Here is a 26,577-nt window from a genome sequence, read left to right on the forward strand (position 1 = left end):
ACCAAAGATGTATACATGTCAAGCATATGTGCTGTCTTTACACAGCTCTCCCTAAACTCTAAATCCAAATCCAAAGACAGATGTTGGGTCGCATTTTCTAGGTAGCAATAGTCTGCCCATCATCATCAATGCCTGACCTGCGTATGCACCTCCAAAATAGTATGCTTTGTATGACAACATCACACATCACATACCAATTCACAATACACAATCAAATATCAGAAGTATTGCATTGTACTGAATGCCAAACATATGTGGATACACTGTTGTCACACATGAACATATATATATATGCAAGACGTGCAACAATTTGCATGATGTTGACTTTGTAACACAAACATTGATGGAACAAACTAATCACACCCTTACCGAGTTGTTGCATGGACTACCACATGTTGTTGCCAATCAGTAGCAATTAGATTAAGCATTAGCAGAAGACATCTTGTATTTAGCAACTATTGTGAACATTTCGCGGAATCCATTTTGTATTCATGGCAGCCATTTTCTCTGCCACATGCTGCCATGTGCTCTCCATGTGCTCTGTCCTACCTTTGTGTTAACTACTCTTGAAAATCTGTCTATCGACAAGTTATATTTAGCATCTCCCACTTTCACACATGCCCAGTAAGATCTGCAACTGTTAGTAATCAGTAACAGACAGTAATGTGTCAACTATTCCTTGAAAACTGTTAGCCCCTCCTACCTGTCGACTGTGCATTTCCATATGACCTTATATGTATATAAGTCTTGCTTCTATAACTGTACCACCTTCTTTTAGCCCCTGCGTGGGTATAAAAGGACCATGCTCTCTTAGTTCAGTGTGCTACTTCAAACATTACCAAAGGGTGCTGTTTGAACTGTAGTACCACCTCATGAGGTTTAATAAACTTTGTCTTTTATTTTAGTTTCTGTGCCAACTTGTTCCTATATGGTCTGAGGACTTTGTGCAGAGAAGGGCGAACCCCTTGCATTAAAAGGCCTTGCTGAGGCTTACTTCAACAAATTGGCGCCCGAACAGGGACTCATCGGCGACTCGGACGCCCGACAGATTGGTCGCGACAAAGGATTGAGATCTCGCTGCGGACGATCAATGCCTGAGGAGACACGAGTCTTGGCAACCACAGCGTTTTTCCCTTCTTTCTGATTTGACCATCCAGGTTGTGACGGTCCTCGACTGAGATCCTTTTTGTTCATTCGTCATGCAGTGACCATTTGGTCGATTTTAGAACTTGGCAGTTGGAACCTGGACGTCCTGTGATTGGTAAGAGCCGTTTTACGGCATTTGCTGTGGGTTTTGATGCCTTTGTATGGTAATGAAGTTTAGCACCACTTACTGTGGCTCTCGTGTTTTGGGTGACTAGTCAATTTGTGTCCTTTGAATTGATATATAAATTGCAATTTATATAGGCAGGTAATGAGGAGAATTTTCTCCAATTTAATTTTGATTTGAACGGCACCTTAAGTGCTACTTTGATTATAATATTGCATATTCTGCACTATTTATGGCATGCCTGTTTTTAGTGCACTTCGTAGGATGTGTTGCTTTTGTTATGGTACCAATTTTAGACTGGAAGAATCGCAACCGGCACCCCCAGAGGGGATGCCCAATAGAGATATGTATGTTAAACATGGTCTTTCTTCTATAATATACAGCACATTATGGAATAAATACACTCGTGTGGATCCTGAGTTATGTTGGCCTATGCATGGGTCATTTGATTTGCGAAAGATTGAGTATGTGGAACAATGTATGTGTAAGCGAACGTCTAGGCAATATATGTTTGACTGTGTACGAATGTGAGAGAAAGAAGTGCGTACACGAGTGAAGCGTGAGCAAGCCTTGCTTGAGAAAGAGCAGCAGAAGAATGTATATGTGAAAGCATTGGAAATGAGAAAGAAAGAAATAAATGACTTAAAGGAGCTAGAAGAGAAAGAACGTAAATTACAGGCAACTGGTCAATACACTGTTAGGCAACCTCTCTATTTTATCCTTAATAAACCACACAATGATTTTTTGTTACTAGATCGCCCTCCACCTCTGTATGTCGTTCCTTCGGCCCCTCATGAGTTAGCTGAGGTCTCCGGTTCGGAGCAACAGAAGATACGAGACAGTCGCTCTATGTTGCCTGCTGACCGTGCATCTGAGCTTAGATCTATTGCTCGTAAAACAATTTGTAGCATTGTCTTTGCTTCTGAACTTTTAGACAACATGAAAGGGTGGACGGAAAAGGAGCAGCTATATTTTACTGAGGCATTTGGCACAGAAGTTATTGAACTATTTCGGAAATATTCTGATGAGTTAGTGCCCGATGATGTAGCAGCTGATCGTAAGCAAATACGTGATGGTCTTTTTGTTTTCTCCCAGGAGGCTGATGCAATCAGGCGTTTGGTGAAATTATGTATTGTGGCAGTCCGTTTGCAAGAGGAGAACAGGGCCATGGACGTAGTTGCATGGACATCTCAGACCGGTGGGGTGCAAGCTTCCATCTTCGGAACAGATAAGACTATGATAGTTCACGCAAAACCAATGCGGGAGGCCGCGCCTTTGTATGTTCCTCCTAAAGGATTGGGTACAAGTGATGATAAAACTTCTGTTGATGCTAAGGGTTAGTTTATTTATAATTGGGTGTATACTCCTTGGAATAGGGCAGATGTAATGGCACTTAAAACAGCATTACCTGACCCGTGGAAAAATCCAGCCACCTTTTATGAGGAAGTTGAGGGAGCAATTAGTTCTTGTACTATGACTTTGGCTGACATTGATTTATTTTTCGGATTGATATTGCCACCAGATATGTGGAGAACTGTTCGTAAAGTTGAAGATCGTGTCGTTTTTGGGGCGTCATGGAAAGAATTAGAACAGATGGACGGGGATAGGGAACCTGCGAAAAAGACATATCAGTTGATTCTAGATCTTCCCGCAGCCATATTAGTTAAGTTAAAAACGATTATTCCCCTTAAAAAGATGGATTGGACTGTTTAAGCGTCTTGTAAGCAAAAGGCAGATGAATCGGTCTCTGATTTCTTTACACACTTTGAAGAAGCATTTCATGATTTTAGCGGCCAGTTATTGTCAGATGATACGGGCAGACATTTGTTTGTCGATAAATATGTCGCAAATCTGTTACCAGGAATAGCTAGTCGTCTAAAAGCTAGTGAAAGTTCATGGACTATCTCTACTCCGGTTTCTCTTTTGACTATGGCTCAGTATTATAAACGTCAGGAATTAGAAGCAAAAGGTAGCGAGGATAAAAAGATTAAAGAAATATAGACAAAGGTTATGTTGGCTCAAGTTTATGGTCCGCCTTTTAGAGGTAGTGATAGAGGTGGACGTGGATCTTATGGTTCTTCTTACACTCGTTTGAATTTGTCTGTTGATCAGTGTGCGTATTGTAAGAAATTTGGGCATTGGGCTACCGATTGTCCAGCACTACGTGTTCAGCAGTGTTCACGTGGTCAGGGACAAATGAGAAATCGCTCAGGATATTCAGGGCCTAGAAGAAGCACAAATGATCATGCTAGGGTTGATGCTAATGTACGAGGAAAGGATGGGTTTAACACTTTTGCTAGACGGAACCAATACTAGATGTCTAACTATGTGCAGCCTGATTTCCAAGATTCTACTTATGCATAGGATTGACTAGGATGGGGTAAGGAATCAGTTGAAGTTCCAGTAGATCAGAGGGGTCCCTATGTTACAGCACATGGTTTGGGTGCTACTGATCAGTTTCTGGTTGATACAGGAGCTACTCGTAGCGCCTTGTCTAAACAATTGATTCCAAGGGCTCCCCTGTCTGGCTTAACCATTACATCGATAGGTTTTGATGGAACACCTTCCCCTAGCCCATTGTCACAACCACTTACATTCCATGTTGATAAATTTACTGCTCCATGTCTATCTTTGCTTTCTCCAAATACACCAGACAATATTGTGGGTCTTGATATGCTCAAGTATTTCAGGGCTACAATACGATGCTCTCTTGAAGGGGTGCGTGTTATTTTGAATGATAATCATCCTGTGATGGAGAGAGTTTGTCTTGTTAAAGAGGATATTGCATTAGCTTCACTCCCTAGTACTTTGTGGGCTACTTCAGATACTGATGTGGGACAAATGATTATTCCACTGGTACATATTAGTGTCAAGGAGGGAGCTGTATTGCCACGTTTGCCTCAAAACTAAATTTCACAGGAGGGTGAAGAAGCACTCACTCGAATTGTGCATGATCTTATTGCAGTTGGAATTGTTGAGGAAGTTCCGTATAATGTTTGTAACAGTCCGATTCTTCCTATTCTGAAAAAGGATACTGATACTAGGATTTACCGATTCATTATTGATTTACGAGAAGTCAATAAGATTGTGGTACCACAATATCCTGTGGTATCTGACATCACAACATTTCTTACTTTGGTTCCCCCTGACAGCAACTACGTTCTCTGTGATAGACTTGAAGAATGCTTTCTTTTCGATCCCTATTCATTCTGACAGCCGATATTTGTTTGGTTTTACTTTGAATAAATGATAAAATCGATTTTGCAGAGTTCCTCAAGGCTATCCTGAGAGTCCTAGTATTTATAGTCAAGCGTTAAAACGACAACTTGATTCTTTTGTTTTGCCTGAAGATGTGGCTCTCATACAATATGTTGATGATATTTTGTTGGCAGCTGATACCCCTGAGCAATGTGAAAAGTGCACTTTGTCCTTACTTTCTTTTCTTGCTTCACGCCATCATAAAGTGTCACGAAAGAAATTGCAATATTGTAGACCAAAGGTAACCTATTTAGGTCACCTTTTGACTAAAGAGGGCCGTGCACTTACACCAGATTGTATTCAAGCAATTTTAGACACACCAGTACCCTCTACTCAGAAAGATGTTCATGCATTCCTTGGTCTTACTTCTTTTTGTAGGCAATGGATATTAGGGTTTTCACACATTGTCAAACCTTTGCTAGCACTTTTTTGAAAAACGATACTCCAATGCCCCTCCCATGGACAGATAAATGTGAGACTGCTTTCCGGCAGCTACGACAAGCCCTTTGTTCAGCACCAGTGTTAGGTACTCCAGATTACACGAAGCCTTTTGCACTTTAGGTACATGAGAAAGATGGATGTGCATTGTCAGTTTTAGTACAGACACATGGCGATAAGCAGCGTCCCTGTGCATATTTTTCAGCAGTACTTGATCCTGTTGCTCGAGCATTGCCTGGGTGTTTTAGTTCAGTTGCTGCAACAGCTGTGTCAATACGTCAGAGTGAAGGGATAGTTTTGTCACATAAGCTGTTGGTGTTAGTACCCCATGCAGTTGATGCTCTTTTAAATCAAACAAAGACGCAACATTTAATTAGCGCTCACCTGACAGGATATGAATTGACATTGCTGGCTCCTCACATTACACTGAAGAGATGTGCAACACTAAATCCAGCCACTTTGTTGCCTTTTCCGGTGACTCAGCCTCAGTCACAAGAAACACATGATTGTATATTCCTTACTGAAGAACAGACAAAGGGTCGTATTGATTTACAAGATATGCCCCTTCCAGATGTAGACGGGGAATTGTGGGTTGATGGGTCTTGTTTGAAGTTGCCAGACGGTACGACCTCAGCTGCATATGCAATCACCACAATACACACGGTAGTGGAGACAGCTTGTATACCACAGAAGTTAGCTCAAGCAGCTGAACTAATAGCTTTGACACGAGCATGTGAGCTTAGTACTGACTTATGTGTGAACATTTATGCAGACAGCCGCTATGCTTTTGGAGTGGCTCATGATTTTGGTTTGCTTTGGAAGGACAGAGGCTTTCTCACATCTCACGGGATGCAGATAATGCACAGAGAATTAGTGCATAACCTCTTGACTGCATTGACATATCCAAAGAAACTAGCTATTGTCAAATGCAGTGCACCCAAGAAAGTGACCGATAAGATAGGGCAAGGTAATGCCCTTGCGGACCGCGTAGCACGGGAGACTGCGATGCAGCCAAGTACTACTTCTATGTATGTAGTGAAGTCACAAGCTGAACGTTGGCATAATGCTAGACAAGACGTATTAGATATACAGAAATCTGCTTCAGTGAAAAACGTGAGCAATGGTCTGAAGAAGGAGAATTGGATGATGAGGGCTGTTGGCGGAATAAGCAGATGGATAAATGGAAATTGCCTATAGCTTTTGAACAACCTATGGTTCAGATGGCACATGGGCTGGCACATGTTGGAGCTTCAAAAATAACGAAGTTGCTTATGCAAGTTTGGGAGCATCCAGAAATTTCCAGTACAGCTAAGAGAGTAGTACAGTCTTGTTTGATCTGTTTACAATACAATCCTGGAAAAGGGACATGAACTCCTGCGGGAGGGTTTGCTACACCAACTGCACCTTTCGAAGTTCTACAAATGGATTATATTCAGCTTGAACGCTGCAACAATTTAAAGTATGTCTTGGTGGTGGTATCTGCCTTCAGTAAATGGATAGAGGTGTACCCCAAAAAGGATAATACTGCCATTACCACAGCGAAGGTGCTTTTGAAAGAATTTTTCCCTTGGTTTGGTGTTTGCAGACTTTTATGGAATGATAACGGACCTCATTTTGTTGGGGAAGTTATTAAGTATGTCCTGAAAGGATTGGGGATCAAACAGAAGTTCCATGCAGTCTTCCACCCGCAATCAGCAGGGTTGGTGGAAAGGTATAATGCTACTTTGAAGCTGAAGTTAGCAAAGATACAGGCTTCCACATCTTTAACTTGGCCAGATGCATTACCGTTGGCATTATTGTCTATTAGGTCAGTGCCACACTCTCGAACAGGCCTTACCCCCTATGAAATAGTATTTGGAAGGCCAATGAACACTTGGGGAGTTCCTAAGCCAAATTCTGTATATGATGTACCTTGTGTCCTGATGAATGATTATTTGGCACAGTTAACCAACAATTTGGTTTCTATTCATCAACAGGTTTGAGAAGCACTTCCTGACAGATCTACGGGTGAAGGCCATGAACTCCGACCTGGTGATCAGGTGATGATTAAGTCCTTTGAAAGATCAAGCAGCTTGGAACCAAGGTGGCGAGGCCCAGAGCAGGTGCTCCTTGCGACAAGGACAGCAGTTCGAGTAATGAACCAAAAGAATTGGGTCCATAGTACTCACTGCAAGAGAGTACTACCTACCTTGGTGGAGCCTGCTGTGCTGACCGATCATCGAGAGATTTTGACTACGGAGAAAGGCCGTGCTATCTCAGCCGACGAATCTGCGGAGTTCTTCCCAGACCATACGATTTCTGGAGTGTTGCGATATAATTTGAGACCGAGGAAAGACCCCGTAGTGCTGGAGAAAACTGGTTGACCTACCACCCTGGGTTAATGAAACGGAGAGCCAATGTGGCAAGGGGGGCGGATCAGCCATGCATTCGAGTAGTGACACCCGTCTTGGCCCATGGTGAAGAAATCAGCGGCTGCCCAGGGAAAAGAGCTCCAACGATTGTTTTTAATTAATTTCTGAAAGGGTCGATTATCACTGTTGCTAAAATGAATAACAAACTGATCATTAGTACTATGGGGTTTGTTGTTGTTTTGGTGGTTATTGCAAAATTCACCTGGTTTGTTGAAAAGAAGGCTCCTGCTCGTGAGTTTTTAATTACCACTACTCCAGTACCAGAGGATCACTATTACTTTACGCTTCCCTATCAGGAGCAGAAGCACCGTCAATCGTACTTCAATAATACTTTCATTCAGATGTTGCATCATATTCATAATGCTACAAATACTACTAACTGTTGGGTATGTGGAATGATACCTGCGCATAGAAAGAAAGGAGGAACACCTTTCATTCCTCTTCCTTTTTCACACAATGGTTCTTGTCAAGCTTGGTATACGCCTTTGTTTGCATCTGGAAAATGTTCAGAGGGCGGACTTCTTTTTCACCCTAATAAAGTATGGTACCAAGACAAAGATGGGTATCCCCAAGCCAAAGGAACTAAATGGGAATGGGAAGAGTATCAACCGGACAATGTCTCAATACCATATGTCTTCACAAATATAAGAGACTCTGACAAGAAAGAACAATTTGTGATTTCTGTTACAAAAACTAAAGCAGAGTTATGTATACGTAGCATTGGGCGAATTCCAGTGGGGATAAGCAATTGTACCTTGATTTTAACTATTGATGGTGTAAATAATAGTAGTTTTACAGCTTCACATATTACATTTTTTGTTTGTGGTAACTATGGATATTACCAACTACCTGTTGGGTGGTCAGGTGTGTGTCATGTATCTTTTCTATTGGCCCCTGCATCATATCACTGAGATTTTAAACTGTTCAATGACATCATTAAAAATAGATATAAAAGGACAATAAGTACAAATGAGGTAGACCAAACGGACACTAGCCTGCAATAATCTGTTGATTTTATTTTAGGGTTGTTCTCCTTTGTGGGTGCTGCGTTAAACAGTAGGAAAGTGAGACGATTGACTAGGGTTGTGGAAGCTGTTACCAGTCAGGCAGCTCTGGCATTTTGGAATATTACAGAGGAGCTCCAAATTGTGAGGATTGTAGCGCTCCAAAATCATATGGTTCTAGATGTGATATTAGCTGATCGAGGTGGAGCATGTCGCATCATCAGTAGTTGTTGCTGCATTTTCATTCCAGATCACTCACCTTCAGTATATGATGCAATATCTAAATTGCATAAAAGTGCTGCAGAAATCCATACAGAGACTGGTACTTGGACTTTTTCTGGTTGGTTTTGGGCTCTTGTTTCCGCTTGGGGCGGGAAACTACTGACTATCCTGTGTGCAATGATTGCAATATTTTTCACATGCTGTATCTTTATTCAGTGTGGTCCAAGGTTCTGCTCGATGTGTATTACTGCTTGTATGCCTACCAAAAGAAATATTACAGAAATGAAAGCACAACACATGTTAGATAAGGAAATAGCTGAAATGATGAGTATAAATATACAAGATTAATATTTAGATTATCCCAGAAAGACGAATGTCTTCAGCTAATGCTGAAAGGGTTGAATGGTTGTCTGTTGTAAATCAGTAGCGATTAGATTAAGCATTAGCAGAAGACATCTTGTATTTAGCAACTATTGTGAACATTTCGCGGAATCCATTTTGTATTCATGGCAGCCATTTTCTCTGCCACATTCTGCCATGTGCTCTCCATGTGCTCTGTCCTACCATTGTGTTAACTACTCTTGAAAATCTGTCTAGTGACAAGTTATATTTAGCATCTCCCACTTTCGCACATGCCCAGTAAGATCTGCAGCTCTTAGTAATCAGTAACAGACAGTAATGTGTCAACTAGTCCTTGAAAACTGTTAGCCCCTCATACCTGTCAACTGTGCATTTCCATATGACCTTATATATATATAAGTCTTGCTTCTATAACTGTACCACCTTCTTTTAGCCCCTGCGTGGGTATAAAAGGACCATGTTCTCTTAGTTCAGTGTGCTACTTCAAACATTACCGAAGGGTGCTGTTTGAACTGTGGTACCACCTCATGAGGTTTAATAAACTTTGTCTTTTATTTCAGTTTCTGTGCCAACTTCTTCCTATATGGTCTGAGGACTTTGTGCAGAGAAGGGCGAACCCCTTGCACTAGCAGGTCTTGCTGAGGCTTACTCCGACAATGTGGCCATACCCAATATGCCACACTGCAGCACAGCCCATGTCATATGTTTGTTGATTCAGGGTGCATCTAACGACAATGTAAAAAAACACACAATCACGACATGAGTCAAAACATATGACACAAATGCACCTAAAACATCTGCAAATGCAAACAAAATGACACATGGGCCCTTAGCGTGAATTCTACCTTTGCACTCCTTTTAATGCAGCCTTCTGTGAAATCAACGCAGAACCGGCATGCGTCAATGTAAATGACACATGTGCATTATACATCTAAAAAAACCTACGCAAATGTTAAATGAGTCAAATGAATACATGCATAATTGAAAAACGTGACACATGGGGACAGGAAGTGATGTAATAGGAAATCCTGCTGCAAGCATGGTACAGTGCTTATAGTTTCACTTTCTCTTTACAGTCTGTGCCTTTGTGACTGTGTGGTTGTGTTTTGGATCTGGTGGTTGAGTCTTGGCTGTGTCTTGGAGTTTGTGGTGTCCCTTCTGTCGTGTGCTCTTGTATTTTGTATGCATTTTGTCCCAGTAGTTGTGGTTTTGTGTAGTTTTTGTCTAGATTTGTACTGTGGGGTGTCTGTCCGGAGTTGTTACTAATTTAAGATCGTTGAGATAAGTTTGTGGGATCAAGTTTCCATTCTTTTTTTTTCTTTCTTTGTATTTGGGATCAACTCTGACCATAATTCAACATGTCTGGAAGGGGGAGGATGACAAGGATGTCCAAGGATGAGCTTGGTGGATTTGTGTGCCTGGTATCCCACTACCTGCCTATGATGCTTGAGATGGGTGGCCGGGTCATCCTCAGATGCCGGACCGAGGCCAGGCTGCTGTGGTGGGGCAAGGTGCTCCACCACCTGAAGAGACTATAAAGGACCGCCAGGAATGAGCACTAGCTCAAGCATCGCTGGGCAGAACTAGTGGCCAGGGAGCAGGATCTACTCAATCATCTTGAGATTGAGATCGGCGGCCCTGTTGGTAAGTCTCCTATTGGCATACTATTGACTGTTAACTGCTCTTGAATGACAGTAGCAGATGAGTTGGAGTGCTGCGCAAAGGTCCTCTTGCGGTGCTGGACTTCCACCTCCAGTTTGCAGTGCTGCCTTCCTGTTCCTTGCCATTTTTCCTTTGTCCTTCACTTGCAATCATGCTAGCGCTTCTTGCACTCAGTTACGGTTCTCCTCACCTCTGCCACTCTGTGAATCTTGTCAACTCTCCGCTGCCAGATTGCCTCTCTCCTGCCAATTGGCAATTTTGAGGTCATGAAGAGTTGATGTTGGTGCTCCGTCCCCTCTCTCAGTATTTCATGCTCCTCCGCACTGAAACAATACTTTCTCTTTTTCTTCTCCCTCACCTGGGACTTGTGTGTGTCCTCCTGTGTGTCCTCCTGGCTGGTTCCTGGTTGATGGGGGTCACCCTGGGGTCTCTCCTGGCTTTCTGAGTCCATTTTGCCTCTCCTTTGCACTGTTTTCTAGCCTCCCTGTATGTTCTTCCTCAAACTCCTCTCCAACACATTCCCTTCCAAGAAAATGGCAGTAATTTACTTCTGCCAAGCCTAAGAGTAAATTCCTTTACAGGATGGGAAGGGAATTAGAACACACCAAAATTGCTGAAGCCTATTCAAATGGTATTTTGTAGGCATTTTCTTGCTTAAACCATTCTGTGGCTCTACCTGTTTGTGGATTCCCAGTTTGGGTTAGTTTGACAGTTGGGCTGTTTGCACCTCTCTCTAGACAGAGACACAAAGGGAGCTGGGGTGTAGCCTGCATATCCTGATGAGCCATCTGTGCTAGGAGGGAGGGCGGGAGTGGTTGCTTACACCTGAAAGGGCTGTGCCTTCCCTCACACAATGCAGGGTCCAGTTCCCTGGTATGTGTCTGGGGCCTGACCTGTGCAAGTCAAGATCTCACAAACAAGAGAGACTTTCCTTTGAAGTAGGCCTACTTCAAAGGCAGAAAGGGGTATGAGAAGAGCACCCAAACCCCTGAAAATTAGATCACCTCTGGAGTCAAGAAGAACCTCTGCCAAGGAAAAGAGCTGAACAGCTGAGGAGAAGTGCTGCCCTGCCTGTGACTGTGCTTTGTGGAGCTATCCTGCAGTTGCTGATTCTGCCTGTGAAAGGGGACAAAGACTGGACTTTGTTGTACATTCCTGATTGTGAAGAATCTCCAGGGGCTTGAGCTGAGCTTGCCTCCTGTTGTTGAGGTCTCAGGGCCATCAAAGACTTCCCCTGCCAGCACCTGGGCTATCTGCTGAGACTCCTGCCCTGCCAAGTGGTGCCCTATCCAGTTCCTGGGCCCTTGAAAGGTGAATCTGGCAGACAAAGACTGAAATTCCACCCACAGACCAAAGTGCAGGGACATTTTTGACAGCTTTGCAGCTGAAATCTGCCCTCCACCTGCATCACGGCTAGAGGGTCGATGCAACGCGGCTGGAGAAATGACACTCAACACCAGATAACGGAGGCTGATAACTTTGCAAACCGCGTGCAGCGCGGTTTGGTGATACCGTGCGACCAGATTTTCAATGCAACATTGCTGGGCACGGAAAAACAACGCAAAGCCTGCCCGGACCCGAGGTGCCCGTACGGATCGACACATCACTCTCTTGCAGGAGAGAGGAAACAACGCACGCTGAGCCGACCGGAGGAGGAACGACGCACGTTCTCGCTTGCGATGAATTGCTGGCCTTTTCCAACGTACACTCGCCCGTTCGGTGTTATTTTGGCGCTACCCAGGTACTTTTGAGCACTAACCGCATTCTTAATGTTTTCTAAAGAATTTAAGACTCTTTTGCTTTTTAAATTCATAACTTGACTTGTGTATGTTGGATTTTTGTTGTTTTGACCTTGTTTTGTTTAGATAAATACTACCTATTTCTAAACCTGTGTTGTGTCATTTTGTAGTGTTTTCACTGAATCACTATGTGTGTTGGTACAAATACTTTACACATTGCTTCAGAAGTTAAGCCTGCCTCTTGTGCCAAGCTACCAAGGGGGTAAGCGGGGTTAACTTAGGGTGACTCTCCTTTACCCTGACTAGAGTGAGGGCCCTTGCTTGGACAGGGGGTAACCTGACTGCCAACCAAAGACCCCATTTCTAACAGCCTCCATTAAATTAGATAATAACAACACAGTTTTTTTCAATGCTCAGAAACTGAATCCCACTTGTATAAAACACTATATTAAGCAAGTTTAGACAAAGCTAATATATTTTCTTTAATATAAGTGAAGTGCTCCTTCTTGGGGTGTTGAGTTTTAGCGTGTTGATAGGTGAGTAGGTGAATGTGTACATTAGTCAATGATTTGAACAAGCATTGGCAATGCCAATAGGTCTGGTATATGAATGAAAGTGCCTTTTGTGTCACTGATGAAGACACTCAGTATGTCATCTTACAAGTACTCTTCAGTCATCTTTGCACTCATATATCCATTCATCAATCCACTGCCTCATCCTTCCATTCACCCTCTGACGCAACCACAATAAAAGGTACACAAATTCACAACATATGCAAGCTAAATTAAAAGAATGCCAGTTTAAAAAACGAAACATGTTGCCTTCTAAAAACAGCGGGCACATGTTTGCAAAAATAAAACTAGACATAGCAGCCGGTGTCTGCCTTACAAAGGTATTTTAAATAGCCTGCCATTGTTTTAAATTTTGAATACGTATGTCACATTTAGAATCAATGTGTTGGCCATTTTAGAATGGTAAAACAATGATACGCTAAGGACAACAGGAGTCCAAAATGATCTCCTGGCTCACAAGATGTGGGCACGTGGAATACGACACACTGCAGATAATTGGGTGACAAGTAAGCAACCCATTAGCACTACCCAGAGAGCTGCAGTGTCCTCCTATGAAACATGAAAGTCAAAAGAGTAGAAAGAATTAAATGAAAGGGGAACTATCAAAGGAGAAAATTCAAAACTAAAGGACTGGCCAACCAGCTCTGGTAGTAAAGTGCACTCATTTTCAAAAATAACATGATCAGAAAATGGCATCATTCACAGGGCAAAAGAGCAAATGACTGATGTAGACTGAACCATTACCCCATGCAGTTCTCTGTCATGGACAGTCAGACAGACCAGAAGAAATGTGCCCCAAAGGCCCTTTATGTATTGATAAATTATATACTTGCGTATATAGATGTATATATTATTTAATGTTTTTTTATTACAAAACTTAACAGACATCTAACGAGAGATACTAGCAAGAAGTATTACAGTGCAAATGTTCTTACCCTAGGGTTTGGCAAAGGCAGTAACTAACACCATAATCATTCCCTACAGTGGTGGTGGTGCTAGAACAGTTTTTAGAGTGCAGGGGCTACCATCAATGTTACATCACTGAAGTCATAGGGATTGTGAAAATCCAAGCATCACAAAAAGAACAAGTATAGCAAATGAGCCATGTCCATTTAGCCGCAGAGTGGAAAGGGTGTAGTATGTGTCAGGTGGTGCATTTTTGATCACACTGTTGCAAATATATTACTAAAGCATGGTGTGGTAGCGCACTGTCAATCAGTCAGTCAAATAGATTTATTTGATTAAATTCTGAATCATAAAAGACAATAATAGACGCAGAGAATAAAAAATACAATTCATAGTAAAATGATATATACAAACATACACATATCATTGAAATCAAAATAAAATCTATGCTTACAAAAACAATTATTTAAAAACAAAGTTCGATACTAGCAACTCATTCTATGCCTGATTTAAAAGTTTGCTTATAAACCTAGATTGCCCACCTACAATTTACAACTGAGAAACATATAAAGGGGGTACCCAGTTGTTACAAATAGACAAGGGAAAGTTTACAGTGGGTCATATTTGATTGCTTCAATAACAGTATAATGTGACAGTGGGAAACATTGTCCCTATTTAAGGCTGTTGTTGGTGTGGTTCAGATAGTATGCCACAGGAGGAGTGGGTAAAATGTTAATATGATCTTCTATATAATTTAGGCCCAGTTCCCGATGGCATTTAAACAAAGTACAACATAGTGGGACAGCAAGCATTCTTTTGAGACACTTGTTTTCAACTGAATGAATAGAACTTACATTTGTGCATCCCCAAAGGCCCACACATCAGGCTACTAAAACACATTTTCCTAAATAGTTATCTTATCATTGGCTTCAAGGGTTTCATACCAGGTCTAGCCACACAATTTATAAACTGCAAATATTGACTTTTCAAAATATACTCTTAAGGTTTCCCTCAAATGTTTGCAGTTATTCCATCAATCAAAGACCAAACCTAAATGGGAAAAAGTGTCAGAAATTGACACTTTTACGTCACTCAGAAAATGTGGACAAGACTTTTTCTTGGCCAGGCCTTTAATCATGGTGTAACTTTTACTCCGATTTACACGTGCCCTAAATTATTTTACAGACAGCACATTTTCCATTGAAATGGCCACTACATTCGCACATCGCCAAGTAAAGTGTTTTTTTTTTTAATCCTATTAAAATCTTTGATTCTATCACACTTCAGAATTACAAGAAAACTATGCTTCGTTTGTGATTTCCTAGCTGCTGATACATGTTAACCTATTTGTACATTTGTCACAGGAATTTAAATGTTATTTTGTGTTTTAAAAAATAATGGCATCCTGAAGCCGTCCCTTTCACACTCCCTGCACCCCACTAGGATTTTTATATAGTTCAGTTTTCAAAGTCCTCTAACTTTGCAGTCAAAAAAAGAAAAATATACACCAATCTCCATGCTCAGAATAAGCAACAGGTTTTTCAGAAGACATGCCCTGACATTTGACGTCTGTCTATGAACGCACAACAAATGAGGCAAGATGAAACAACATTTTGCTGCATCTTTGTTGCTCATTCACCTTGTGAACACCAGCATGGGGATTTTGGGAGTGTAGCAGCACCCATTCCTGCAGCTCTACTTCCATTGCACATGATTACCCACAGAGGTAATCTGAAATGTCTTGCAACAAAATACCTATCTATAGGCTTTAATAAAGAGAAATAACAATCCACCATTGTTAGACCTGACATGCCTTAGGGTGGTCACCCCTAACTTTTTGCCTGCCTCTTTCCACTTTTTGGACTCTGTTTTTGCTGGCTTTTAGACTCTGCGCACTTTACCACTGCTAACCAGTGCTAAAGTGCATATGCTCTCTCCCTTTAAACATGGTAGCTTTGGATCATACCCACTAGGACTATTTAATTTACTTATAAGTACCTAGTAATGTGCACTGTATGTGCCTAGGGCCAGTAGATTAAATGCTACTAGTGGGCCTGCAGCACTAGTTGTGCCACCCACTCAAGTAGCCCCTTTACCTTGTCCCAGGCCTGCCATTGCAAGGCCTGTGTGTGCAGTTTCACTGCCACTTTGACTTGGCATTTAAAAATACTTGCCAAGCCTAAAGTTCCCCTTTTTCTACACATAAGTCACCTCTAATGTGTGCCCCAGGTAACCCCTAGAGCAGGGTGCTGTGTGGGTAAAAGGCAGGAAATGTACCTGTGTAGTTTACATGTCCTGGTAGTGTAAAACTCCTAAATTCGTTTTTACACCACTGTGAGGCCTGCTCCCTTCATAGGCTAACACTGGGGCTGCCCTCACACATTGTTGAAGTGGCAGCTGCTGATCTGAAGGGAGTAGGAAGGTCATATTTAGTATGGCCAGAATGGTAATACAAAATCCTGCTGACTGGTGAAGTTGGATTTAATATTACTATTTTAGAAATGCCACTTTTAGAAAGTGAGCATTTCTCTGCACTTAAATCTTTCTGTGCCTTACAATCCACGTCTGGCTAGGTTTAGTTGACAGCTCCTTGTGCATTCACTCAGACACACCCCAAACACAGGGTACTCAGCCTCACTTGCATACATCTGCATTTTGAATGGGTCTTCCTGGGCTGGGAGGGTGGAGGGCCTGCTCTGACACAAAGGACTGCCACACCCCCTACTGGGACCCTACTGGGACCCTGGCAGACAGGATTGAACTGAAAGGGGACCTGGTGCACTTCTAAAGCACTCTTTGAAGTCTCCCCCACTTCAAAGGCACATTTGGGTATAAAACAGGGCCTCTGCCCTACCACCTCAGACACTTGCTGGAGAAGAAACCTGAACCAGAACCTGCATCCTGCCAAGAAGAACTACCTGGCTGCTCAAAGGACTCACCTGTCTGCTTTCTACAAAGGACTGCTGCCTTGCTGTTGGCCTGCTGCCTTGCTGAACTCTTGTCTGGCTGCAAAAGTGCTCCCCAAGGGCCTGGATAGAACTTGCCTCCTGTTCCCTGAAGTCTCAGGACCAAAAAGACTTCTCTTTTTCATTTGGACTCCTCGTGCGCCAAAATATTTGACACACAGCTTGCTCCATGGTGAGAAAATCGCTGCACGCCGACGCTGCTCGACGCAACGCCTACGGGGCGACTGGAACTTCGACGCACGGCCTCGCGTGGACAACGCCGCCCGAGTTCCAGAGAGGAAATCGACACGATGCCTGCCCTGAGAAAGAAAATTCCACGCACAGCCTCCCGGAACGACGCGCAGCCGGATAACAAGCCGAGGAATCCATGCACAGACCCTAGGACATCTGGTAATCCCGCGAACCATAGAAGGAGTCAGCCCGCGTGCCAGAAAACGATGCACGTCTTCCCGGAGTGAAAAAAAACAACGCAAGTCCGTGTGTGAAGGGGCGAAACTGACGCACACACCATTTTTCGTCCGGCAGCATGACGCACGTCTCCCCGCGTGAAAAATAACGACGCAAGTCTATGTGTGAGGGGTGAAACCGACGCACACACCATTTTTCCACGCATCTCCTCCTCTGCGGCCCTCTGCAGAGATTTTCCACTCCAAACCAGGTAATTTTGTGCTTGAAAGAGACTTTGTTTGCTTTTTAAAGACTTAAGACACTTTATATCACTTTTCAGTGATATTTCTACAAATTCTTATTGCATCTTTTATTGTGTTGATCTACAAATATCCAGATAAATCTTCTATATTTTTCTAAAACTGTGTGGTGTATTTTTGTGGTGCTATATGGTGGTATTGTATGATTTATTGCACAAATACTTTACACATTGCCTTCTGAGTTAAGCCTGACTGCTCGTGCCAAGCTACCAGGGACTTTATAGTTAGGCTCACATTTTAGACGTACGAAACCATAGAAATTCACCAGTTATAGTTATCTCAAGTAACTATAACTTGTGTCCTAAGGTAACTATAACTTGCGTCCCTGCCATGCACAATTTTTTCATAATTATTTTTACTGCAAATATTACATTGACATTATCAATGATGTTATCAAAGCTGTCATGAGTGTTGTAATTTGTGGGGCAATTAGCAGTGCATGGCGAGGGCGCAAGTTATAGTTACCTTAGGGCACAAGTCCCAGGATAGCTGCCAACACTTCCTGGTTTGAAGTGTTGGCAGCCAATCAGAGCTGTGCATTTGCCTGCATGAGCTTGAGATCATTCGCAAAGTGGTCGCGGCCAAAGATATACAAATTTATTTTCTCTATAATATCTCCAAAACTACTGGACAGATTTATGCCAAATAAGCAAAAGCAAAATCTGGGTACCAAAAGATACCTTTCTGCCAAATTTGGAGTAATTCTGTCCAGACGTTCGGGCGGTAGTCGTGTCTAAGGGTCCCATGGGAATTAACATGGGAAACACAACATTTTTAACCCTCCCCCTTTTTCTCGGCACTCGCTTGACAGATCACCCTGAAACTTTCCATGTGCAGCAAGAATCACCGGCACACTGTTTTTTGGGAAATGTGAAGATTCAGGTGCCAAACATATAGGCAAGTCAAAAAAATGCTTTTTCGATGGAAAGATGGTCCTAACTATAACTTCCTAGTGGCGACCGCCACTAGGTAATACATGTGTGTGTGTTGAAGGGCTTTTTAGGGAAAGGAGCTGCAGCATATCATATATTTTCTTATCCCATAATTTAGCCGTCCCTGATACATAATTTCATCCTCTGACGCCTCCTTATTCCAGAGGCCATATCTGAAGGTAACGTCAAAACAGAGGGTGATTTGATAAATAAATAAGCGGTGTGACACTGGAGAAGAAGGAGAAAATAAAAGCAACCGTTGTGGGTTAAGTACACATTCAGGATATCAGCAATTAAGTATGTACATTTTCCTCCACGTTGCTCACCCGTCAAAAGGCTGTCTCACGAGAACACAGCTGGTTCAGTCCTTTCTAGTTTATGTCTCTGGATTTGTGTGTATTTTGTGCTCCCAGTGGAGCGTCTAGAGGCAGAAACATTGTGTGTGCTATGAGCTTGCTGTCAGAGGGGCGACAAGTTGGATATAAAACGATGGGTATTTGTATATGGAAAACTGAGTAATATTACAGTTTCAGGCCAGGTGTTATAAAACTGTTTTGTAGTCGCAAACTCTGATCTTCAAAATTACAGGGTATACGACTAGAAAATGGTTTTACCATGTAATAAACACATTTGCAATTCAAAACGGTTTTCCCGAAACGCGAAACGGGATTTGCAAACCATTCTATATCATATAAATGTGAAAGATGAACATGAACCTTTGGGACCGATTTTCCTTTAGCAACTGTGTCGAGCTGCCTTGCGGCAGAAAGCAATTGACCGTGGACCACCACCTGTTCTCCCTGATCTATTTCCAAAACAGAAACAATTTTTATGCAGCACAATGTAAGAATATTGTCTGCTTTAAAAAATGTTCCTATTTGGGAATGTGAAAGCACCACTATCTTGTGAAAATAGCGGCCAACTTAATTCATATTAATTAGGCAGGCTGTTCTGCGTCTGCCTGCACATGGCAATTTTACGAAGTGACCTCTAAGTGCATAGGTCGCATTGCGAACGTACTGTCCGGTCGCACTAGTTGGTGCACAATTTGCATCCACCTTACAACCTGCCTCTTTGCAGATCTGGCTCTTCGTTTTTTCTACAACATTTTGAAGTGGAATGGGAGAGAAGGTGGCTGGACTAGTTTCATGATGTGCTAAAATACTGAAGCAAACCAAAAGAGATTGGAGCAAATGCTGGCTGTAACATTAATCATATTTGTATATAGGGTTTTATTTCTAAATGCAAAAACTGTTATACTTTTTTTTAAATGAAAAGTAATTCGTTTCTGCTGTGGGCCCACGGCCGCCATAGTTCTGCAGTTCAGTAGCTATAGGGCTGAGGTTGGCTTGGGGACCAGTGTACAATGTAAGCAGTGCAATGGATTAATTTCACACAACTCCTGGATGTCATTGCGATTTTGGAATCCTCAGGGCCCTGCATATTGATGTGTGGTAAATCATGTTTCTGGTGTACGCAGGAAAGAAGCACAAATTATGTACAAACTACTCTGCACTAGACAAATAAACATTGGCAAAGCAAATTCTTTGAGACCTATTAACTTTGCTAATGCTTTATTCCCTAGAAGGCTATTACAGATATGGGTGCATACATGAATGTATTTTATATTGCTTTAATACGATACATTTAAAAATGACTTCCACGTGTGCCCACATTCGAGGGGGCATCCTTTAAAAAAAAAATGTTTATTGGAGTTTTTCAAGTACAGAAAAAACCGTTGAGGTTCGCATATGTAGCTTACCAGCGCATCCAGGCCCATTAGGCCTCAAGGGGCCATGCCATCGGAGCGGGGACCCTCAGCCATAGTAGCCACGTCTCCGCTCTCAGTAACTTGCGCCTTCATGTAGAGCTCCAAGTGGGACCAAATATCCTTAGGTCGGGATCTCACAGGCATCACGTCCCAATAGAGAGACAGCTGCTCCTGGCAATAAGCCGTATCCCTAAGCCACTCCGCCTTACACGGCGTCGCCCTCCTCCAGTGCACAGAATTCTGGCGCTTTGCTAGCAACAGAAGCATCGCTGTCAATTTACCCTCTTCAGATAGGGCATCTTTGACATAAGTCAGTGACGCCACGCACAGTGAGAGTTCCAGCACACACACCCAGTAAAGTTCTTAATACCATCGAAGACCTCCAGCCAGAATTGCTGCACTCAGGGACAGTACCACATGAGGTGGAAGAAGTCTGAAAGAGGTACCGAGCAGTGCACGCATTGAGCATCTTCGAGCAGGCCCATTCTATGCAGTCTCTCTGGGCTGAGATATAAGCGGTGCAGGAATTTGAAGTGTAGCAAGCACAATCTATAGTTAGCGGCGAGGGCCCTAGAATGAGCGCAGCAATACTTCCACTGTTCGGCCATAAAAGTGGCATCCAGATCATCCTCCAACTCCTGTCTAGTGCGGGGAACGCGCACCCAATAGGTTTTCTGCATCTACCCATATAGACTTGTGAGTGATCTGCGTGAAGAGGGGTCGTGAGAGTCATCTCTAGGACTTGAAATGTGGGAGGGGCCGCAGGAAAGAAATCATGAAGTTCTTGAAGCACTGCTCACAATTGGTAATGTGTGAATGTGTCCAGCAGAGTCACCTCAGACCTCTGAAGAGCCTGTTGTAGTGTGACCAAGTGACCTTCAGGGTACACCGTCCCCCAAAGTTGTCAGCTGAAGAGCGTGCATCCTGGATCTGGTGCCAGCATCTAGCATAATAGGTAGCGAGGGGTGGCCAATGAGCGGTACTGAGGAGCCAAAGAGGGAATCCAAGTGGGCACATCAGCAGAGGTCATGCCAGGCCCCCTACCGTGGTGTTTATCTGCATCTGAGGCACCTGAGTGCCATGTAGAGTGCTGCGTGGAGTGGGCAAGGAGAAAAAAGGTCATGCTCTCGTGCAGTGTGCGAGGTGAACTGTGTGGGCAAAGCAAGTAATGTATGAACTGCACCTGAGAACGGTGATAATACAGGTCCATATCTGGTGCCCCCAGTCCCCCTTGCTCAAACAGTGTGAGTACCTGCCAAGCAATTCGGGGTTGTCTTCCCACCCACACAAGGGTCACCAAGCATGACCAGAACCTTGGAGGGAAGACTTGCCAAAGCGGGTGCGGCAAACTGATGTGGTAGATAACGTCTAACACTTTTTTCATTTGCAGCAGCTTCTCACCAGCTGAATGTTGACCATCCTCCATGTCCAACGTGTGGCGTTCTAGGTGATCAATGTGCACATCATGAGTGTCCACTTTCTCCTTGAAGTGGTCAAATCGGTCAGTCAGCAAATCTATTTTGGTTTCTATTGCAGTCGGAGTTTGTTTAAAATCTAAAAACATAGTGCCAATGCCAGGCTCTTGGGAGGTGCCCCCTCCATCTATCTGGTTCATCTGCAGTTCTTCAGGTGCAAGCCCCCTATTCATGTCTGTCTGCGGTGTATCATATTTTCCCATTTTGCTTTGAGGTGAGGTCTACTGCGTTTATCATAGAGAATGAAGGAAGGCACTCAAAGTGAGGGTCACCTCATTCTGGTCGTGGTCCCTCACGGGGTTCTGCCTCACACCGATGTGTGACAGGTGGGAGGCATGAGCAGACCCCACTCATCCAGACACTGCCTTGGCACAGTGTGACTGCGCAGTCAGCAGTCACAGAGTGCACAGATCTCAAAGCCAATGAGCAAATACCAGAAGTCTGCGAGAGTCCAAAGGCAAGGCACTGACCCGCTCCAGACAAGCAAGCTCGAGGGGACACCAGCGGGACATAGCGCAGTCTGTTTCCCAATGTTCAGCAGCTTGGGGACCAAGGGGTAACCAACGTCACCGCAGTGAACAGCTGGCAGATCCAGAGACAGGCATTAAGTCCTCAGCTACGCCCAAGATGTCCAGAGTCGGGGCCCTGTCCTCCTCATCAGGGTCCCCTCACACCACCAGGGGCCCAGCTCACCCATACCGCCACCAAGGCGTGCACCAATCAGACAGGAACAGCTCAAGTGCCTCAGGGTGGGTCACAACTCACACACCCGGTCAGGCCTGGGTTGCTCTATGGAGTTTCTCACAGCACAGTCGAGAAACTCTGCCTCACAGCCTGCTGCCCGGCCGACAGTGCACCAGGTGTGCAGTCAGATCTGGGCACCTCTTCCCGTTGCACTCACTTGCACGGAGATTATGCCCAGTACCTTTGGGTGATCCCTCCCAGTGTTGTCGTTGCTCCCCAGGCAGCCAAAGTAGGTCCTCCCGAACCCTCTGCCGTCTTAGGCAAACTTCATCAATGCTCTCCTGCAGTTTATGTGCGGCAGCGCATCGCTTTTCATGCACACCTCAGGGAGCCATCCCGCAGGAAAACGATCATTGCCACTGGTAATCATCTGACATATGGCTGCTCCCATCCCATGCCGCACCCTCAGGGGCCCTCAGTCTGCCTCAGACCAGACTCCACTACTCACCAGCAGGGCCCGGACGTGTTCCAATCAGCCCGCAGGCAAGTCAGCAGCTCTGGCCCAAATTCACACCTTCCGTCAGGGCACCAGCTCCACCGTCGGCCAGCTGTCGCACGCCATTAGTGCTCCTTCTCTGCTCACCACTCACAACAAGCCAGGCCAGCACAGCAAGCCTGCTCCAACAATCCACCTGTAGGCCGCACCCATGAGGCAGTCCCAGCACAGGCTGCAGCTTGCTCCTCCACCTCTAAGAGATCATCATTTGGTTCTCAACACCCAATGCAGCGTTTCCCCAGCGTAGCAGGGGAAGAGGCAAACGGGCCCCACCAAGCAAGCCCCGAAGCCTTCATTTCATGGGAATTAATGACAGATTTGACATTCCAGCCAGCAGAGCTTCACTACATGGCAGCCATCTTGCAGTCAGGCTCTCTGATGCCCCCGCAGAGGACATCCTTGAATCTATTTTTTATGCTATTAAAAAGATGACCAGTCACACAATACCTCAAAAGAAGGTCCACTCTCTCTTGATGCTGGAAGCAAAGGCGTCAGAACATTGTAAAACATCTTGCTGAGACAAATAGGACTGTACCTAATCACCATTAGTTAGTCTCTACAAGTTTCCATAGTTTTAAGTTGGCTCGTAAAGGCTCTGCTATTTGTTGAAATTAAAATTGCACACCATAAGACAAACTACAGAGTGGAGGCTGGGTACAGGAGAACATCGGGCAAGAAAGCATGTACACAATAATTTGAGAAATGTATGGAAACCTAATTCAATGTGTCATTAAGTTATATGCTTATGTTCTAATGTAAAGCAATACAATAAAGAATCACTTAGAAAAAATGAGAAAATCAATTCAAAGATGGCCAATGCGGATATATGCACCTGCAGAGGTCTTTACAAACCCTGATTTTATTTGATGCTAGGGGAGAAGAATTGTTGATAAAGATAGATGAAAAGAGGAGAGGAGAGGTGGGAGAGATGTTGAGGGAGAAACAATAGTCCCTTCGATGCCCTGCAATGCAAGTACTGGCACCATCAGGTGAAGGCTATATGTCATAAAACAACAGAACCAGAAAATGAAATGGTCCTGGATAGGACAAACATACAAATAGGTAAGAAAGCCATCAAAGCACAACTAGGAAGTGAGATAGACAAGAAAGCCATCCAATCCTGAGTAAGGGACTGACTCAAAGTCCACTCTATGCTTGATTTGTTCAGAACAGGACTTTGAAAAGAAGATCAACTATGTGTGAGAGGCCAAAAAGTGTTGACAATGTTTTTAACATAATTGTTGGGAAGAGAATACCCCTGCATGGTGTGCACCCCTGCCCTGTGTGCTTGACTGCACGTGAAACTTAAATCCCAACTTTTTTCTTTGGCCTTGCATAACATAGCGGGTGCACTTTGCATGGGCATGTTTCTGGTATAGTGAGGTCCAGAACCTGTTTTGTGATCTGAAGGGGTGCCCAAGATCTACCCTCATAAGGATACAAAAACTACAAAAAACTACTGTGGATTCCATGGGTTCCATGAGTAAATCATGTGAAGTGGTGGGGGCTGCATCACGAGTTTTTGTGAACCACTAGTCTGGCCAGAGCTTTTTCTGTGTGTCAGGGAGAGGACTGTCTACTGATCCCTGTAATGCAAAGTTACATTGGAGGCAACTACATCTTTCCCCGTGTGTTTGGGCCCAGAATTATCGGGTCTGCATACCCTGGAGCAGATAATATGTCACCTGCTGACATGGGGCTTCTGAAGCTGCAGGGGCTGTAGGCAGCTGCTGCTCCTGGCCTCTGCCCACTCATATGTATCCTTCAGCTGAGTGGGACAAAGGAAGCTGCCCCCATCTGAAGTCAATAGAAACCTGCCCTTCTGCAGCTACCCTTGCCCCTTCTGCCCTACCAGGGTCAAAAGAAAAAGGCTTTGCAACATGAACCACCTTCAAAAAAATTTAAGATTTGGGGGGTCATTATGACCCTGGCGGAAGGCGGAGAACTGGCGGTAAGACCGCCAACAGGCTGGCGGTCTTACTTTGTGGAATTATGACCATGGCGGTTACCGCCATGGTCATCCGCCGGTTCTCCGTTCTGCCCGCCAGGGCAGAGACGACCGCTGGGCTGGAGACCTGGGTCTCCAGCCCGGTGGCCGTTACTAGACCGCCGGCGGTATTTGGACCCGGCTTACCGCCGTGGTTTTCCAGCGGTTTGAACCGCCATGAAATCCATGGAGGTAAGCACTATCAGTGTCAGGGAATTCCTTCCCTGGCACTGATAGGGGCCTCCCCCACCCCCCTCCCCCGCCCCGAGTCCTCCCCTACACCCCCCACCACCCCTGCCACCCCCCAAAGGTGGCAGGGTCCCCCTCCCCACCCCGACCCCCAACATCACATCACCCATACCCAAACGCACGCAGGCACCACCTACAGACTTACATGCACACACGCCGACATACATGCCTACATCCACACACACAGTCAGACACGCACACCCACATTCAAACATACACGCACACATCCATACAGGCATACCCACAGACATACACGCACTCATTCCCATACACACAACACCCCCGCAAGCATACACGCACTCACACACCCCCTCAACATACACACACCACACCCCCATGCACCCACACAACACACAACACCCCCCCCACCCCCCTCCCCTCACGGACGATTGACTTACCTGGTCCGACGATCCTCTGGGAGGGGACGGGAGCCATGGGGGCAGCTCCGCCGACACCACACAGCCAACAGAACACTGCCACAGCGTATCACAGGACGTGATTTGCTGGGCGGTGTCCTGTTGGCATGGCTGTGGAGGTGGAGCAACCTCCACTTCCCCGCCTCCCGCCAGTATGGCTGTTGGCGGCTCCCCGTCCGTAAAAGGACGGAGAGCTGCCAACGGTCATAATAGGCAGAGCGGCAAACCGCCACCACTGGCGGTCTTCCGCACGGTCAAAATGACCCCGTGGGTTTTTTTTCCCCCAGAAGTTGGAAAATATACAGAACTGGACCCAGTATTCCATATTAAGGATTTTGTTTCTCATTCTGGGGAAACAACTTGTAATCTCTGTTATCTCAAAGGTGGTTATAGCCCAAGTCGTTAATTCTAACTCACCATCTCACCATGCAGATAATGGGGACTTGTAAGGGAGCTATGTACATGCTATGAGTGTGAGCACTGAGAACTATAGGATCCATTTAAGATGGTCCCCAGTTACCATGGCACTATATACAGTAGTTGGTAATATAGATCACACAGACACTGAAAGTGTATTAACTAAATTATTTTGACTGGAGGCTGGAGACACAGACACTGAAGTGAGGGAGGGTGGAGACCAGGCCGCCTTCACAAATTAAACGAGGGTCTTGTTGGCAAAGGGCTGGTGATTGTTTCTTCCTGGGTACTGTCATTTGGGAGTTGGTAGGGGTGGTGGGTGGGATTCAGTTTCTGTTTTTCAAAGCTATGCAAGGCTTGTCCTGTAGTCTATCCCTGATTACTGTTTCAGCAAGGCTGATGACAGCCTGCAGCACACGTGTGCTTCATTGTGCCCTTGTAACGAATACTCATGCTTGAAGTCAGCATCATTGCTAACTATTGTGACAGCCATAAAAAAAGGCTATGTCTGAGACAAAGCCAGAAAATGATATTGGAAAGAGAAGCGCCCAAAGCAGTTCTGAAACTTTAGACAG

This window comes from Pleurodeles waltl, chromosome 3_1 (genome assembly GCF_031143425.1).
Source record: "Pleurodeles waltl isolate 20211129_DDA chromosome 3_1, aPleWal1.hap1.20221129, whole genome shotgun sequence".
NCBI classification, from domain to species: domain Eukaryota; kingdom Metazoa; phylum Chordata; class Amphibia; order Caudata; family Salamandridae; genus Pleurodeles; species Pleurodeles waltl.